An 18,774-nucleotide genomic window follows, 5' to 3' on the forward strand; every position below is an offset into this window, starting at 1 on the left:
CTTGCAACTGTACCTCATTATATCCCTTGGGAGTCTGGATGGCAAGCTCTCCTTTCTCTTTTTCTAATCAATTCTATATTCCATTAGTCCGTCAATCACCCGGCCGTCAGTCATCTACATCGCTTCTTTCTTTCCAACTGTACCTCTTTATATCCCTTGGGAGTTCGGACGGCAAGCTCTCCTCTCTCTTTTTCTAATCAATTCTATATTCCATTAGTCCGTCAATCATCCCGGCCGTCAGTCTCTCATATCGTGGCGAGGAAACACATTACGAATTCTCACCGCGATTCAAGGTCACGTTTGGGGCTGGTCGTGGACTGGCGGGCGGCGACACACATTGACAGCCACCTCGGGACTCCACACCGCCGCCGCCACCACGGCTTTCCCTTTTTGATCTCATCCTTATCGGGGCGCGGCATAAAATTGAGCGGGATTAAGATAAACAGTCGTTCGAATCTCATTAGTAAGGGCGCGCATTGTCATCGTTATCGCATTGTTGCACGGCTAACGGCATAATGTTGTTGCCTGGACGAGGAGAGGAAAAAAACTGAAACATTCACTAACACCTCGGCGCCCAGGAACTCATATTTAACAAGACTTTCGTAGGAGTTTTAAGTATCTCCACGGGTAGCTTTATGGCCCTGGTGGTAGTTTGACCCTTCCTCTGTACCGTGAACCTAAAACCACACTCGTGAGAACCCGACTGATCTCCTTTTCGGCCTTTGGAAATATGTGACAAGCGAGCCGGGAACATCTGACACTACAGAGCCTGAGTACACCTCCTCTCCACCTGTTTGAGGGTTGCCAAGTACCGCCACGCGCACACTCACTGAGCCGCGGCGGTCAGAGCTTAGTAGTCACCCGCCTGTTGACATTACTGGTGAGTTGCATGATCCCGCGCCTCTCACAGCTCGGTAACCTTTAGGGCGGTCCTCTGCGCCCCGCCACACGTGCGCTGGACAGTGCCAACACGGAAGGAGGTTACAAGAGAGCGTTGCAAACTCGATACGTCAGATTGGCAAGTACTGTTTGATTTTCCTTCTGTAATGTCATACGATTTGTCCTGTTTGACGTTTCTGTTGGTTAACTTTGATTCACGTTCCTTCTTTGATAGTTGTGTTCCTTATTAGATAGTGTCGGAGGAGTAGGAAAGGTTGAATGCGAGGAAAGGAAACGAACATGACATCACAAGCGTCTAAGGAAATCACGTTGGGGGTTTCCAGGAAAGACATAACCAGTATTTTCTTTGCACATAAACACCAGGAGAGAAATTGTCTGCACCTGAGAAAGGAAAACGTCCCTCTTGAATCTTTTACTTAACTATATTTTAAAAGCGTCTTCAATAAAACTGGCTGCCATGAAAGTAGTAAGCAATCATAAAAAAAAACATCCCGGTATCATGGTATTGTTGGACGGGTTCTAAGCGTGTTATCTAAAGCAAAGCGATTAACACCACAAGATGCCACTGAATGCGATGCGATAAGAGGGTTGGAAGGCTTTTATGATCTGTTTCACGTTTCTATTTTCACTTAGATAGAACTGAAAGTGTATAGCCATTGATATTTCGTTTCATTTCGGTAAATTGGACTAAGAAAGGTCTCGTATTAACTGATCTTTGCTACATATCACATCTCTCTCTTCGGTTAGATGGAATTCAGAATATATTCCTATTGACATTTCGTTTCCTTCGGTAAATTGGACTAAGAAAGGTCTCGTATTAACTGATCTTTGCTACATATCACATCTCTCTCTTCGGTTAGATGGAACTCAAAACACATTCCTACTGACATTTCGTTTCTTTCGGTAAATCGGACGGTCGTGTAGTAACCAATCTTTCGTAACTTTTCTGTGAAGTGGACGAATATGAATACATCGTCGGATATTTCACAACTTATCCGTAAAAATAGACTTGGAAACGTGGTATAGCGATCTAGACATCATAGTTTGCTCACCACAGTTTACGCATCGCAGTTAGTATGTTGTTTACAGCGTGACGGAAACATTATAAGTAGTAGCAGTAGTAGAAGGGAAGGTGGAAGCAATAATAGCAGTAGCAATAAAAGTAGTAGTAGTAGCGGTAGTAGTGGTATATAAGTAATAGCTCTCGTAGTAAACGTTGTAGAGGTGAGGAGGTGGAGCACATATGTTCTCGGCGACCTTGGATGCATGCAGGTAACACGAAGTTCACCGCCGCCACCTGTCCAGCCTTACATATTTCCCCCTCTCCTCCCCCTCGCCCTCCAATCTCACCATATGTATACGCTCTCCCCCGCCATCCCTCACTCCCCTTCCACTTCTTCCTGTCACTCCCCTTCCTCTTCTCCCTCTCACTCCCCTTCCTCTTCTCCCTGTCACTCCCCTTCCTCTACTCCCTCTCACTCCCCTTCCTCTTCTCCCTCTCACTCCCCTTCCTCTTCTCCCTCTCACTCCCCTTCCTCTTCTCCCTCTCGCTCCCCGTCTCCTCCTCCTTCCCTCTCCTCGTGTGTCCCTGTATTTTCCAGCTCGTTTTCTTTACGCTTACAGTTTCACTTTTTTTATATATACGTTTTATTAAAGTGTCTCCTCTCTCTCCCTCTCCCTCTCCCTCTCCCTTTCCCTTCCCCTTTCCCTCCTCCTCTTCCTCTCCCTCTCGTTCCTTAACTATATATTTCCATTCCATTATAGTTCCTCCTTTCTCCTCGTTTTCTTCCTCCTTCCTTTATCTCCCCATTCGTAAATATTTATCCATCTCCCCATTCCACTAGTCTCCACACATTCCACGACCGACGCATGGCCTCAATCCACTCTCTGTCCCCCTTCCCCCATCCTCCTCCTACTCCACTCTACCTTTCCACCCTTCCTCCCCTCCACCTCTCCTCACCGTCCTTGTCATTCACCTCCGGGCGTCTCACACCCTCCACTTCTACTCCACACTCACCTGGACCTCCACCTGACCCTCACCTGTATTAAGCCTTCCCGTCCCCTGCCTCTTTTTCCTCCTCCTCCTCCTCCTCCTCCTGTCTCCTCACCTAACCACCTGTCTATCTTTCTCTTCTCTCTCCCTATATCTTTTTACTTCCCTTCTTTTTCCACCCCATTATTATCCACCCCAGCCCTTCTTCCACTCCGTTGCCCTTCATTTCCCATCAATCACCCGCCCCTTCCTCCTCTTCCTCCTCTCCCTTTCTCTTCCTCCCATCACAGGTTTGACGCACCCATCTCACGTTACATAACTCTGTCCCCATCATCTACCCCCTATTCCCCCTTCCCTACAAGCCTCCCCATTCCTTACCCATGTCTAGTAACTACCCATTCCTTACCCATATCTAGTTTTTACCTATTTCTTACCCATGTCTATTTTTTAACCCATTTCTTACCCATGTCTATTTTTTAACCCATTTTTTACCCATGTCTAGTTTTTACTCATTCCTTACCCATGTCTAGTTTTTAACCCATTTCTTACCCATGTCTATTTTTTAACCCATTTCTTACCCATGTCTATTTTTTAACCCATTTCTTACCCATGTCTAGTTTTTACTCATTCCTTACCCATGTCTAGGCCTTACCTATCATAGTGACTCCAATATGCTATCTACTGCCTCCCTCTTCCCTTCCCTTCCCTTCCTTCGTTCCCCTTCCCTTCCCTTCACCCTACCTCCCCTTCCCTTCTCTGCACTGTCATTCACTCTCTTCTCCTTCTCTCTCCCTTTTTTTTATCTCCCTTCCTTTAACTCCTCCTTCTTCTCCTTCTCTTGCCTTTTTCTCCTTTATCACAACTATTAATCTTTTTCTTTTTTCTTCTTGCATTTTCTTCACATCCGTTTGGCTTTTCCTTGTTACGTATTTTCCTTCTTTCACATCCTTCCTTCCTGTCCCTTCCTTTTTCCCTACTTTAGCTTCTGTGTTTACGCCACATCCTGCAACATCCTATGACATCCTCTCAGTTCCTTCCCTTAAACATCAGTCTCAAGTTTTATCCTTCACCTCCTTCCTTCACTTTCTCATTCCCTATCTGTCCTCTCCTTAATTTTCGTTCACGTCAACCCCTTCTCCATCCTCCTCCTCCTCCTCCTCCTCCTCCCTGTATCACGCAATCCATTTCCCATTAATCCCTCCCCATCCCCACCTCCTCCTCCTCTTCCTCCTCCTCCATCTCCCTTCCCCCCTTCGCCTCCCTCCCCACAATGAAAATTCTTACGCAATCCTTCATAACGCCCACCTTCCCGCCGCCCACCTGCTGCCGTTCGCTTGGCTACGTGTTACCTGGGCGTGCAGGTGAATCAGGTGGGCCAGCGAGGGGATTTAGGAGTGAAGCCCCGGATCAAAATGCAGACGAACAAGGATTAATGATGAAAAAAAGGAGCCAGGGTAAAAAAAAACACGGGGATTTTTGGTTTTAGTTCATTGTAAAGAAAAAGAATGCAAAAATATGTTGAAAAGAAGACAGAAATAGCAGACAGGGTAGAAAGCATAGGAATTTTGTCTTGTTTAATTGTAAAGAGAAAGAAAAAACGCCAAATTGTGTTAGTGAAGAGAAGATAGAAAAGGGAATGAAAGGAAGAGGAGAGAAATAAATAAAATTGTAATGAGATGAAAGAGGAAACTGATGATTGAAAGGGAATAGAAGGGGAAACAAACGTAAAAGAGATGGAAACAGAGTAAATAAGTAAAACTGTAATGAGATGGAAGAGAAAACTTATAATTGAAACGGTTTGGAAGTAGAAAAAAAAAACATATAAAAAGATGGAAACAGAGTAACAGGAGGGAAAGGCGAAAGGAACAAATAATAATAAAAGAAAAATATCAAATAAAAGAAATGGAAAATAGTCTAAATTGTTTGTTTCTCAGGTAAATACATTGAGTCACCTTACCTTAGTGCTCCTTCCATATACATCATTCTCTCCCTTAATTTTACCTTAGTGTTCGTTCCATATACATCATTCTCTCTCTTACCTAATTTTACCTTGTCTTAGTGTTCGTTCTACCTCCGTTCCATTCCCTTGCATTAATCAGTTTTCCTCTTCCATCTCATTTCAATTCTACTTATTTATCTCCTCTTCCTTCCACTTTCTTTTCTATCTTCTCTTCACTAACACAATTTGGCGTTTTTTTTTTCCCTTTACAATTAAACAAAACAAAATTCCTATGTTTACATTCTGTCTGCTATTTCTGTCTTCTTTTCAACATAATTTTGCATTCTTTTCTTTCTCTTACCTAATTTTACCTTATCTTAGTGTTCGTTCTACCTCCATCAATCTGTCTTGATTAATTTTACCTTACCTAAGTGTTCGTTCTAACTCCATCATTCTCTCTCTTAATTAATTTTCGGACCATATTCTCAAACATTCGGAGCTTAAACGCTTTCGTAGAGGTTGTATTAGTATTTCCATTAGCAGTTTATAAGCCTAGTGATAGTTTGACGAGGCCTCTGCACCATGAAAGGGATAAACCACCCATGAGAACCCGACTTTCGTAGAGGTTTTGTGTATTTCCATCAGCAGTTTATAAGCCTAGTGATAGTCTGACGAGGCCTCTGCACCCCATGAACGCGATAAACCACCCATGAGAACCCGACTAATCCCATTGTGACCTCTGGAAATAGTTGTCGTCCTGGGAGCCGAAAGCGTCTGCGAATTCAAACTCGCGTCATAAACTCGCGCTAACTCGACGCCAATAAATCACTTGACGCTCCTAAATCTTTCGCCTTAGTACGATAAGACACACCAGCGAGCCCTCCCTCGTTCCCTGAGTGGAGGAAGATGAGGAGGAGAAGGTAGAAGGAGGGAAAGTAGAAGTGGAGGAACAATAGAAAGGAAGAGAAAGGAAAGAAGAAGCGTTGATCCCTGAGTGGAGGAAGATAAGAGAGGAGAAAGATGAGGAGAATAAGGTGGAAGGAGGGAAGTAGAAGAGGAAAAACAATAGAAAGGAAGAGAAAGGAAAGAAGAAGAAGCGGATGAAGTGAAATGGAAGGAAGGAAGATAGAATTGAAAGAGAGATAAGAGAGGAAAGAGAAAAAGGAGGAGTTTGAAGTGGAAGAAGAGTGGTAGAAATGGAAGAGGAAGAGAAAGGAAGATCAAAGAGGAAAATAGAAGGTGAGATGGTGGAAGAAATAGAAGATAAAGAGAAAAAAAGGAAAGAAGAGAAGGAGGTGAAAATAGAGGAAGAGAAAAGGGAAAAGAAGAAAAGAGACAAAAAGAAAAGGAGGAGAAGATGGAAATGGAGGAAGAGAGGTATTGGTGTAACAGGAAGGAAGATAAAAGAGGAAAGAAGAAGAGGAGGAGGAAGAGAAAGATAAAAGGGAAAAGAAAAGAGACGAAAGAAAGGGAGGAACGGGAGATGGAAACGGAGAAAGAGAGGTATAGGTGTATCAAGAGGAAGAGGAAAGAAGAGGAGGAGGAGGAAGAGGAAGAGGAGCAGGAAGAGGAAAATATTGTGTCTCTTGTCAACGGTTCTGTCTATTGTTCGTTGTGATTGTCCCTCAATTTTCGGGAGAGAGAGAGAGAGAGAGAGAGGGAGAGTAATTTACGAGGTCACATTGGTGGAGAGGAAGAGGAAGAGGAGGAGGAGGAGGAGGACAGACAGAACAATGGCTCGTGGAAAAGGAAGAGGAGGAGGAGGAGGAAAAGGAGGAGGAGGAGGAGGAGGAGGAGGGGAGGAAGGAAGACGACACGGATAATGAGAACCGAAAAAAAAGAATGGAAGGAAGGAAAAAGAAAAAAAGGGGAAAAAAATGGAAGCGAATGAAAAGGGTGAAGGACACACACACACACACACACACACACACACACACACACACACACACACACACACACACACACACACACACACACACACACACACACACACACACACACACACACACACACAGAGCTCAGTTTTCCTTACGTAATGGCCGGTCTAGGTGGTAGGGGGAGAGGGGGGGGAGGTGAGGGGGGAGAGAGGGGGCCGTGATCGTGTGGTCTTAGTCATTGTAAGAGTCGTTCCTGTCGTACCTGGAGACCGGAACGACATGCATCTCTCTCTCTCTCTCTCTCTCTCTCTCTCTCTCTCTCTCTCTCTCTCTCTCTCTCTCTCTCTCTCTCTCTCTCTCTCTCTCTCTCTCTCTCTCTCTCTCTCTCTCTCTCTCTCTCTCTCTCTCTCTCTCTCTCTCTCTCTCTCTCTCTCTCTCTCTCTCTCTATCTATCTATCGCTCTGAAAAATGATATGCTTGCAGAACTTCACTTAAAAATGAGTCCTTTCCCTTATAACTCTTCGCCCGGCGCTGAGAAACGGTACGATTAATTTTCATGGTGGGCTGTCGCTGTTCTTTCTCCTTCTTTTTAGTCTCCTTCTTAGTGTAATAAATTTAGAGAAGGAGGAGGAGGAGGAGGAGGAGAAGAAGAAGAAGATGGAGGTGTGGAGAGAGAGATAGATGCATAGACAAAGACAGATAAATAGATAGATAGATAGATAGACAGATAGATTATAAAACATACCCATCTTTCTCAACCTAAACGCCTATGGTTATATTATTTAGAGATTGCAATATGTAGAAACAGTTTTAATATTTAGAGGAGGAGGAAGAGGAGGAGGAGGTGGAGAAATATATAGATAGATAGATAGACAGAGACACACAGAAAGCGAAACAGAGAGACAGACAGACAAATAAACAGCAAGATAGATACGTAGACAAAGAGATCCAGACACACAGACAGACAGAGAGTATATAACACACCAACACCACCTCGAGCCCAGCCCCAAGCTCACTACCACCAAGGTCGTAATTTCGTTAAGAGGGTGAGCGAGTGAGCGAGAGAGTGAACCTACGAAGTGGAAATCTCATTGGTATTAGCGGCGACCAATTCTACGAGACCCATTAGGGCGTTAGGTCTGGCGGGCGCGTGGACAAATTAAGGAGGAGGACGAATGGAGTTAATAACGTGTGTGTGATTGAACGCCCCAATAGGAAAGGGTATCAAAGCCTCCTACTGGTTATTGAGGGGGAGTTGAGGTTGTGCTATCCAATTCTCTTTTCATTATTTCATCTCTGTGCTGTCCAAATTCCCTATGCAAGAGTTTACCAGCATCTTCACTCTTTCATTCTGTCATTTTTTTGTTAGGGTAGGTTGCTTGTGGTTATTAGGGGTTGTGGTGGAAGTAGAAGAGGAAGAGGAAGGAAGATAGGAGATGGAGGAAGAGGAGGAGGAGGAGGAGGAGGAGGAGGAGGAGGGTATGATACTACTGGATACAAAAAATCATAATCCTTCAAACTCGTAAAAAAAAAAAAACAGAAACCCAGAAAAAAAGACTAACAAAACAAGAAAAAAACATAACACACACACACACACACACACACACACACACACACACACACGCACGCACGCACGCATTTTTCAGTACTCGTAACGTAACAGATGAGGTCAGGGCTGGCTACACACACACGCACACACACACACACACACGCACACACAGACACACACACACACCTACTACTCCGTGTCATTATACAAGATTATAGTGACTGTCAAGTTAATGTATGGTGGTGATGGTGATGATGGTGGTGGTGATGATGGTGATGATAGGATAGAGAGGTTAAAGGAGAGAGAGAGAGTTTTAGCTGGACTTAATTTCGCGCCATGCACAGTCTCATCGTCTAACTCTTTTATCTTAATGTATGCGAGAATTAAAGGGAAGCGAGCGAGCACACTTATAACACGAGGCAGACACGATGAAAACGTGATTCAATTTCGGGAACAGAGAGAGACATACGTTCGTACATTTTACATTTACACTCACACACACACACACACACACACACACACACACACACACACACACACACACACACATCTCTTTCATAATCCCACTAACGTTTCTTTTTGTTCAGTATTTCATCATTTTCACCATCATCATCATCATCATCATCAGCTGCTATTCAACCTCAGGACCAAGGCCATTCCCATAGTCACACATCCCTCTCCTCATCTTCCCATTTTCTTTGTCTAATGTTCGTGTATACTCCATCCTGTTGTCCTTCAAAAGTTCTTATTTCATCTATGCACTTGGTCCTTTATCTGCCTTGACTGTTACAATTCCTGGGCTGTCAATCCGTCTGTCTAGTATTTCGAACTGTTTTAATATCTCTAAGCAAATATTACTAACCCTTCTGTCGCCTATACTTATTTTTATTATACAACCGTTTTTCGTCCCTCGTTTCCGTCTATTTCCTTCCATCTGTCCAATTTCTTATTTTTTTTAATTTTTTTTATTATTTTTTTTACGTGTACGCCTATAACACCGGTAGACTTTCCTGAGGGACCTGGATGGTAGTCGGCCCCAGTCCGTCATGGCGCAGGCAAGTATTTATAGTGGCGCCATCTTCTGTCGCCTATACCTCCATCGTGCAACTTCTTTTTATTATACAACCGTTTTTCGTCCCTCGTTTCCATTCTTCCCTTCCATTTGTCCAGCCCTGTCGAGATTCGCTACGCATGACTCTCTGGTTCGCCTGGTAATAAGATCGTTCCCACAGGTAGTACATTCCGTCACCGGTGGGAAGTTTTGTCATTAGTTCAATCGGTCAGGTGTGCAGAGGTGAGCGGAAGTGTGTGTGTGTTTGAGGGGGGGGGGGGGGGTTACTGTGTGTGTGTGTGTGTGTGTGTGTGTGTGTGTGTGTGTGTGTGTGTGATAGGGTGAAGGATTTGGGAAGGTTTAGTTAGGGAGGAGGAAGATGAAAGAAAACAACAATAATGGGAGTTCTAAGGAAGATTACGTTGGTTAAAGGGAGTTAGCTCGACAAGAGAGAGAGAGAGAGAGAGAGAGAGAGAGTAAAAAGAAAAAAAACACTGAGTAAATAAAAAAAACGGCTCGTGTATGTTATCTCTTGAAATACGTCGGGCATGAAAACTAAAAAAAGAAAAAAAGAAAAATGATGCGAATTCCAGCCATTAACGTTTTCATTTATTTATATTTTTTAACGACAAGAAAGAAAGATAAAAAAATATCACAACATAATTAAAACAAACACACACACACACAAAAAAAAGAAAAACTCCAATCCAGAGATTACCGTGTATTTTTTTTTTACGTGTGTGTGTGTGTGTGTGTGTGTGTGTGTGTGTGTGTTTTGGTTTAGTGTTTTATATAAAGATGGAATGATTCTCTCTCTCTTTCTCTCTATCTATCTATCTATTTATCTATCTATCTATCTATCTATCTATCTATCTGTCTGTCTGTCTTTCTCCCTCCCCCTTTTCTCACGTTTATTATTGTATTCTATTTCTTCTTTATTTTTTCGGTTTCTTCGTTTTTCATATATTGCTTTCATTCCTTCACAGAAACACACAGCTAATCTTCACATCCAATTTCACAACACTACACACGATGACATTCTCTTTCCTTCCGTCTCTGTAGCAGCTCCGTGACTTTTAGCGACGAGGCGGGTTCAACAGGGACACGGGAAGTAGAAAAATAAATAATGTCTGTTATGTCGCAAAATCGTACCGTAGTTACGTTCCCTATGGCCTTGGTGAGGTTGCTTGTGCGTGAAATTCTTAGTGTTACGCCGTTGGTTGGTTCCTCCGTACCAACTTGAGCCGTGTACCGTACGAGGACGAATTGTGGGGTTTAGGAAGGAGAAGGGAAGGAGAGAAAAAGGAAGGGGTGAAGTGGAAGATAAGGAAGAAGGAAAGGAGTGGAAAGGGAAGGGATGGAGAAGGAAGGACGGGAGAGAGGGGAGATATTGGGAGGTTAAAGGAGGGGAAAGAAATGAGAAAAAAAGGGAAGGGATTAGAGAAAAAAGGGAGGGAAGGGAGATAGAGGAAGGAAAGGGGGAGAGTGAAGTAAAGAAATACGAAGGGAAAGGAAGGAATGGAGAGAGAAAGAAGGGAGTGGAAGATAGGGGAGGTCATGGAAGGAAAGGGAAGAGAAACAAAAGGAAGGAAGGGTGAGGAGAGGAAAGATAAATGGTGGGAGAGAGTGAATGTGACGGTGAATATTACAATTTAGACGTCCAGGTGTGACAGACTGGACAGGTGTGTGTGTGTGTGTGTGTGTGTGTGTGTGTGTCCCTCACCCGCCCATCCCTATCTAACATTACCATTCCCGACAACGTAACTCCATTAGTCCCCAAATAAAAAAAATACATAAAAAAATTCTCGCATGATGAATTTTCGCAAACTGGATGGACGCCATTTGTCATTAACGAGGCATAAGCTTTAATATTTTTTTGTCCTTTTTTGGGAGAGTGAAGGAAAGGGATTGAAAAGGAAAGGGAGGGCGGGTGAGGAGAGAGAGAGAAGGGGGATACTGGGTAGAGAGACATATTGGAGAGAAAAAAAGGGGGAGTGAAATGAAACGAAGAGATACGAGAAGAATGGAAGGGAGAAGGAGGAGGAGTAGGTAAAGGAAGGAAAAAGGGAGTGAAGGAAGGAGACAGGAAAGGAAGGGAAGGGGTTAAGAGGAAAGGGAGTTGGAGGGAAGGGAGGGGAGATTCTGGAAGGGAAAGATGGAGAGTAAAATGAAGAGATAGATAGAAAGAAAGGAAAGGAAAAGGAGAAGAGAAGAAGAAAGGAAAAGGAAGAGAGGAAGAAAGAGAAATGGTTAAGAGAGAAGGGAATAGAGGGAAAGAAGGAGAGATAATGGAAAGGAAAAAGAGGGAAGTAAATAAAAAAAATACGAGGGAAAGGCTTACATGAGCTTACCTTTCCTACCTATAATCTCGGCTCACCTTCCTCATTTACGTTCACCTGGAGATGGGAACGGCAGGTAATTAATTGGCCGATCCTCAGGTAAAGCCAAGGTGATGCGGGGGAAGACCTGTGATAAAAAAAAAAAGGAAAAGTGGACCAGAAAGAAAAAGAAAAATGTGTTGGATGAAAGTGGATGAAGAGAAAATTGAGGGAAGGTGGGTGAATTTTTGGGTGGTGGTGGTGGTGGTGGTGGTGATGACGTAAAAGAAAATGATGGAAGAAAAAGAAGTGAAGGAAAAGGAGACTAAAAGGAAGGAATACATTATGACATCCTTGTGGTGTTGAAGTCGGTGATGAAGATGGAGGTGATGGTGATGGTGATGAAGTTGGTGATGGTGGTGATCGTGATGAAGATGGAAAAGAAAATAACACTAAAAGAAGATAGAAAAAAAGGAAACTAAACGAATACATCTTCACTTTCTGATGGTGATAGTGATGATGAAGATGGTGGTGATGGTGATGAAGTTGGTGATGGTGGTGATCGTGATGAAGATGGAAAAGTAAATAACACTAAAAGAAGATAGAAAAAAAGGAAACTAAACGAATACATCTTCACTTTCTGATGGTGATAGTGATGATGAAGATGGTGGTGATGGTGATGGTGATGAAGTTGGTGATGGTGGTGATCGTGATGAAGATGGAAAAGTAAATAACACTAAAAGAAGATAGAAAAAAAAGAAACTAAACGAATACATCTTCACTCTCTGATGGTGATAGTGATGATGATGATGATGATGATGATTTTGACGGTGATGAAGGCGGTGCATCACATTAAGGATCTCAAGGTCATTTCAGAGGTTTCAAGGGATTGGATCTTCCTCTTATCGGCCGGATCAGCTTCGAAACGGCTTCACTGCTTCAAATGAGCATCGCAAATTGAGTTGAAATGATAGAGTGAGCGAGAGAGAGAGCGAGAGAGTTTGTTATAATACTTGCAAAGGAAAAAGAACAGACCTCAAAGCAGATTCTCCTCATTCACCAGCTTATACGTGTCGGTAACAGGTTTGGAATATGAACCTTTCTCTCTCTCTCTCTCTCTCTCTCTCTCTCTCTCTCTCTCTCTCTCTCTCTCTCTCTCTCTGATCCCTGAAACAACATAATTACGAAACTCAGTATATATTTAAAGCAATTCTGTCGTGTTTGTTTCCGTCTCTGGCTGTCTGTCTGTCTGTCTCTCTCGTATTAATAATCTGAGTCCTATTTTAACCTCATTTTGTCGTGTGTGTGTGTGTGTGTGTGTGTGTGTGTGTGTCTGTAGGCATGCGTGAAAGTGAGGAACATCTTTGATATTGATCTCATTCCGTATGTGTGTGTGTGTGTGTGTGTGGGCGAGACTGACATACATACATACAGACAGACAGACAGATAGACACAAGGACAGTCAATCAAACATCAGAGAGAAAGACAGTAAAAACTTAGAGAGAATGGAAGAAAGCACACACACACACACACACACACACACACACACACACACACACACACACACACACACACACACACACACACACACACACACACTCTCTCTCTCTCTCTCTCTCTCTCTCTCTCTCTCTCTCTCTCTCTCTCTCTCTCTCTCTCTCTCTCTCTCTCTCTCTCTCTCTCTCTCTCTCTCTCTCTCACTCTGTGTCAAAAGCTATTTGCAACCCACCGACAAAACACCGGGAAACAGTAACGTTGAACATTTGTGCGTGCGAGTAAACATTGCAAAAGTCAATTTAAATATATCTGTCACCTACAGACCTCCCGGGCAATCACTCGATGACGACCTTGAAATGTACAGCGTCTTAAGGCAGTCACTTAATAACAACGACTCACTGATATTATTAGACTTTAACCTCCACCATCTCGACTGGGCGACACTGTCAGGTACAGAAGGCGAGTCACATAGAATGATCGAATTTCTAGAAGAAAATTATCTAAGCCAAATGGTTTCTGAGCCAACTCGACAAAATAATATACTCGACCTTGTTATAACGACCCAAGATAACCTTGTCAGTAGTGTCACGGTAGGAGAACACCTCGGTTCTTGCGATCATAAATTAGTGCGCGTCGACATTAAAGCTCAATCATCAGTGACTGAAAATAAAGTAAAGGTGCCCAATTTCAAAAGAAATCCGACAAAAACTAACAGAAATACAACTATCAGATGACGGCAACGTAGAGGAAGCCTGGCTAAGCCTTAAAAATCACTTACTCACTCAGCAGAACACATTCGTCCCCTTGTGCGATAGCGAATTAACACTAATAAAAGCCCACCGTGGTTTAATAGCGAAATTAAACAATCAGTCAATGAGAGAAAATTGTTTTACAGGTTAAAGAAAGAACAAAGCACGCCCGAGAACATTAGACTCTATAATGATGCCAGGCGACGAGTAAAAAAGACTAAGGTCAGGCAAAGCGTAGATATGAAGAAAATATTGCAGCCAACTGTAAAATAACCCGAAATCTTTCTTCAGTTACATAAACAACAGAAAGGCGATCAAAAGTGGTATTGGACCTTTAACAAACAGCGACGGTGCACTAGTGACTGACAGCCAACACATTGCAAACCTCTTAAACAATTACTTTTCCTCGGTGTTTAATACTAACAGTCTTCCTCTCGCTACCACCAACACCAGTACTATTGTAAATCTCGAGCATGCATTGCCTAATTTTGAAATAACAACCGATGAAGTCCTTAAAGCTCTCCATTCACTTAAAACAAATAAAAGTCCTGGACCTGACAAAGTATATCCAACTCTGCTGAAAGAAACGAAGAGCGAAATACTCTCCTCCCTCACAACCGTATTCAATATGTCCTTGCGACAAGGCATCGTCCCTTCAGATTGGAAAAAGGCTAACGTGACACCGATTTTCAAGAAAGGAGACAAAAAAGTACCAGGTAATTACAGGCCCATTAGTCTAACTTCGGTTGTAGGTAAGCTACTTGAGGGCATAATTAGAGACAAAATTGTGAGTTACCTTGAAAGCCACTCATTGATTGGGGACTCACAACATGGCTTCCGAAACAAAAGATCCTGCCTATCAAACCTATTAACCTTTTATAACGACCTCTTCACTGTTTATGACGTAACCAAATCACTGGACGTAGTCTATCTTGATTTCCAGAAAGCGTTTGATAAAGTCCCGCATCATAAATTACTTTACAAATTAAAGCAAATAGGTATTGACGGTCAAGTAAACCAATGGATCGCGAATTGGTTGAGCAACAAAGAGTAGTGATTGACGGATTTAACTCAGAGTGGGCGCCTGTCACTAGTGGCGTCCCTCAGGGCTCGGTCCTTGGCCCAGTGCTCTTCATTATTTACATCAACGACGTGGATGTTGGACTCAATAACCGCATTAGTAAATTTGCAGACGACACAAAGATTGGTAACTCGGTTCTCACTGACGAAGACAGGCAAAGCCTCCAAGAGGATTTGCACAAAATTTCAGCTTGGTCGGATAAATGGGAGATGCCCTTTAACGTAGACAAGTGCCAGGTCCTTCAAGTTGGAACGAGGAATAAGAAGTTCGAATACGAAATGCGCGGCGTTAAACTCAAAAGCGTTCAATGCGTCAAAGACCTGGGGGTCAAAATCGCGTCAAACCTCAAATTCTCACAGCAATGCATCGATGCAGCAAATAAAGCGAACAGAATGTTGGGCTTCATTAAAAGAAACTTTGTATTCAAGAATAAAGATGTAATACTCCCGCTCTACAACAGTTTAGTCAGACCCCACTTGGAATATGCGGTACAGTTTGGTCCCCCCACCATGCAAAGGATATTGCTAAATTAGAAGGTGTTCAGCGTCGGGCAACGAAAATGATCCCTTCCTTGCGCAACAAATCCTACGAAGAAAGGCTTTCTACCCTTAACATGTTCTCTCTTGAGAAACGTCGCCTCCGAGGAAAATTGATCGAATGTTTTAAAATACTTAATGGTTTCACGAATGTAGACAGATCAACATTGTTTATGATCGATGACAGTCTGCGCACGAGGAACAATGGCGTAAAACTCAGATGTAGACAAGTAAATTCAGATTGCACCAAATTTTCTTCACCAACGTTGTAGTGCGAGAATGGAATAAGCTTCCACCATCAGTGGTCCAGTGTAACACGATTGACTCCTTCAAAAATAAGCTCGACCGTCACTTCCTTCAACTTAATATCAACTAGAGTAGAAATGCAACGTTTTGGAGTCTTCTGATTAATGTAAAATCACTTAGGTTTAAGGACAGACCACCAAGTCTGGACCATGGGGTCTGTGTGGTCTGATTTTCTATGTAAATCTATGTAAATCTCTCTCTCTCTCTCTCTCTCTAACACCCCCCCCAAACACCCTTCCCCACACATAACACCACCACCACCACCACCGCTTTCGCTCACCTGAGGAGGCAAACACTTACCTTTGTGCCCAGGTGGATGCGAACCCTTGTGACTAATTGGCTGGCGTGTCTTTCCTGCCTGCATGACCACCTGGGGAGAGAGAGAGAGAGAGAGAGAGAGAGAGTTTAATCAAGATATATCACTCGTCTTACTTATAAGGATTTGTTTTCCTCTTCCTCTTTGTGTCTAATAGTATCCTCCTCCTCCTCCTCTTCCTCCTCCTCTCATTAGCAAGAAGACATCCTCAGTTCCTTTAGTGTTCTCTTATTATTATTATTTTCCTCCTTTTTTTCAGAGTTCCTTGTTTCCTTTTTTTCCTTTTTTGTCTTCGGTTGGTTGCATGTACGCCTTTTTTTACTCTCTCTCTCTCTCTCTCTCTCTCTCTCTCTCTCTCTCTCTCTCTCTCTCTCTCTCTCTCTCTCTCTCTCTCTCTCTCTCTCTCTCTCTCTCTCTCTCTCTCTCTCTCTCTCTCTCTCTCTCTCTCTCTCTCTCTCTCTCTCTCTCTCTCTCTCTCTCTCTCTCTCTCTCTCTCTTCCTTATAAATTCTCAGGCATGTCTCCTTCGCATTCCATTCTCCTTTTTCTTCTTTTTTTCTTCTTTTTTTTTTGTTTTATTTTGGTTCTCTTGTCATTTTTTTCTTTCTTTAATTTTTCTTTTTCAGGAACTTTATGGCGTTTTCTTCTTCTTTCTCTTCTTTAAACCATCTCTCAATACCAGTTTTCTTTTTTTTATCTCCTCTTTTCCTTTCTTTTTTTTATCATTTTCACTTCATTTCATCTGTTTTTCCTTTCTTTTCATTTTCTTACGGATTTTTCTTTTATATTTTCCTTCTCTCTCTCTCTTTCTTTTCTGTCTTTCGTCTTCTTTTCTCTTTTTTATCCTTCTCTCAACCCTCTTTACCTTTATTCCTGTTCCTGCTTTTTTCTTTTCATTCCTTTCTCTTTTCTTGTCTTTACCTTCTCACTCTTTCCTATGCTATTCCCTCGACGTTTCACCTTTTCCTTTAATTTCTTTCTCTTATTCTCCTTCCTTGCTCTTCCCGCCTTTGTTTCATGATTCTTTTTCTTTTCTATACTCGATCTTTTTTTATTTTTTTTTTCATTTCCTTCCATATCCTACATTCTTTTCATATTTGTCCCTTCACCCCTTTTTCCTTTCATCCATATTTCATCTTTTACCTCCTGTTCTTCCTCTTCCTCTTCCTCTCCTTCCAAATTCCAGGTATGACTTTTTTTTTTATTCTGTCATATTTCATTCATATTTTTCTCTCCTCTCCTCTCTCCCTCCTTCCGCTCGCAGATTCGATCATTTCCCTTCCATTTCCTCCCTCCCTTCTGCCATCCCACCCTTCATTTCCTCCCTCCCTTCCTTTCTCCCTCCCTCTCTCTCTTTCTCCCTCTCTCCTTGGTTGCCGTTAAAGAGTTAAACATATAGAACCAATTTGTCACTCACGGATTTTAACTTCACTGTATTGGACATTGATTTTCTCTCTTGCCTCCAGTTTATAGTTTTTTTTTATATATATATTTTTTTATTTTTGGCCTTTTCTATCTTTTTTTTTTTGTTTTGTTTTTTTTGTTTCTTATTGTCCGTCTTTCCTTTTTGGCTGGCGTTCATTCTTTCTTTCTTTCCTTCCTTTTCTTTCTTTCTTTCTTTTTCTTTCCCGCCTCTTTTCCTTATTTTGCTTCTCTTTCTCTCTTTTCTTCTTTAAATTCTTTTTTTTCTCGTTCTTCCACTCATTTCTTCGGTTTTACTTTCTTTTATCTTTTTTTCCTTGCCTGTCTTCCTTCTTTTCTTGCTTCTTTGTCTTTATTTTTTCCTTTCTTTCATTCCTCTGTTTTCTTCTTTTATAATCTCCCTTCCTTCCTTCTTCCCTCCTTTTGCTTCTCTTTCTTTCTTCCGTCTCTCAATCTCATTTTTCTTACCCATTTTTCCCTCTTTCGTCCTTTCTTCCCTCCATTCCTCTTTTCCTCCACCCGCAATTTATCTCCCTCCCTCCCTTCCTCTCCCTCTCCCACTCCCTCACAGCCTCTCTAATAACTACTCTCCACAATTTATGAACTTACATCCTCACACACACTCTCTCTCTCTCTCTCTCTCTCTCTCTCTCTCTCTCTCTCTCTCTCTCTCTCTCTCTCTCTCTCTCTCTCTCTCTCTCTCTCTCTCTCTCTCTCTCTCTCTCTCTCTCTCTCTCTCTCTCTCTCTCTCTCTCTCTCTCTCTCTCTCTCTCTCTCTCTCTCTCTCTCTCTCTCTCTCTCTCTCTCTCTCTCTCTCTCTCTCTCTCTCACACGCTCTCTCTCTCTCTTGGCAGTCGTATAGAATTACAAATATTGGCTCATAAGACTGAATTTAGGACACCCAGAAGTCACTAAAAGTCCACCTAAAGAATCGGAGAATCGTTATAAAGAATCGGAACCTAATGTGCTGGAAGACGTAAAAATAATCCCGTGTCTGTTTATCGATGAATGAGCGGAAAAATATATCTCTTGGGGGAAGGTTTGTGTTAGTTGATGTTCTTTTGTTTCTCTTTTGTTTTCGTTTTTTGTTTTTTGTTTTTTCTTTTTTATATATTTTCTGTATTTTTGTGATTTTTTATGTACTCGTTTTCTTTTTTTTCCGCTTCCTCATGTTGTTTTACTCTTTCGTTTTCTTTGTTTTATTCTCTCCTTCTCTTCTTCTTCTGTTTTTTATTTCTACT

The 18,774-nt window shown here is 42.4% G+C and overlaps 1 protein-coding gene across 1 annotated transcript in view; it reads left to right on the top strand.

The window, feature by feature from the left end:
• The first annotated feature begins 842 nt into the window (after nucleotides 1-842).
• The window catches only part of LOC126994745 (high-affinity choline transporter 1-like), a 116,052-nt gene continuing 98,120 nt past the window's right edge, over nucleotides 843-18,774 (top strand). The window contains exon 1 of the mRNA XM_050854030.1: nucleotides 843-1,018. The gene's annotated coding sequence lies outside the window, so the exon portion shown is untranslated. The remainder of the gene's footprint in view (nucleotides 1,019-18,774) is intronic.

The sequence above is a fragment of the Eriocheir sinensis genome, unplaced genomic scaffold (genome assembly GCF_024679095.1).
Source record: "Eriocheir sinensis breed Jianghai 21 unplaced genomic scaffold, ASM2467909v1 Scaffold864, whole genome shotgun sequence".
Lineage (NCBI taxonomy): Eukaryota > Metazoa > Arthropoda > Malacostraca > Decapoda > Varunidae > Eriocheir > Eriocheir sinensis.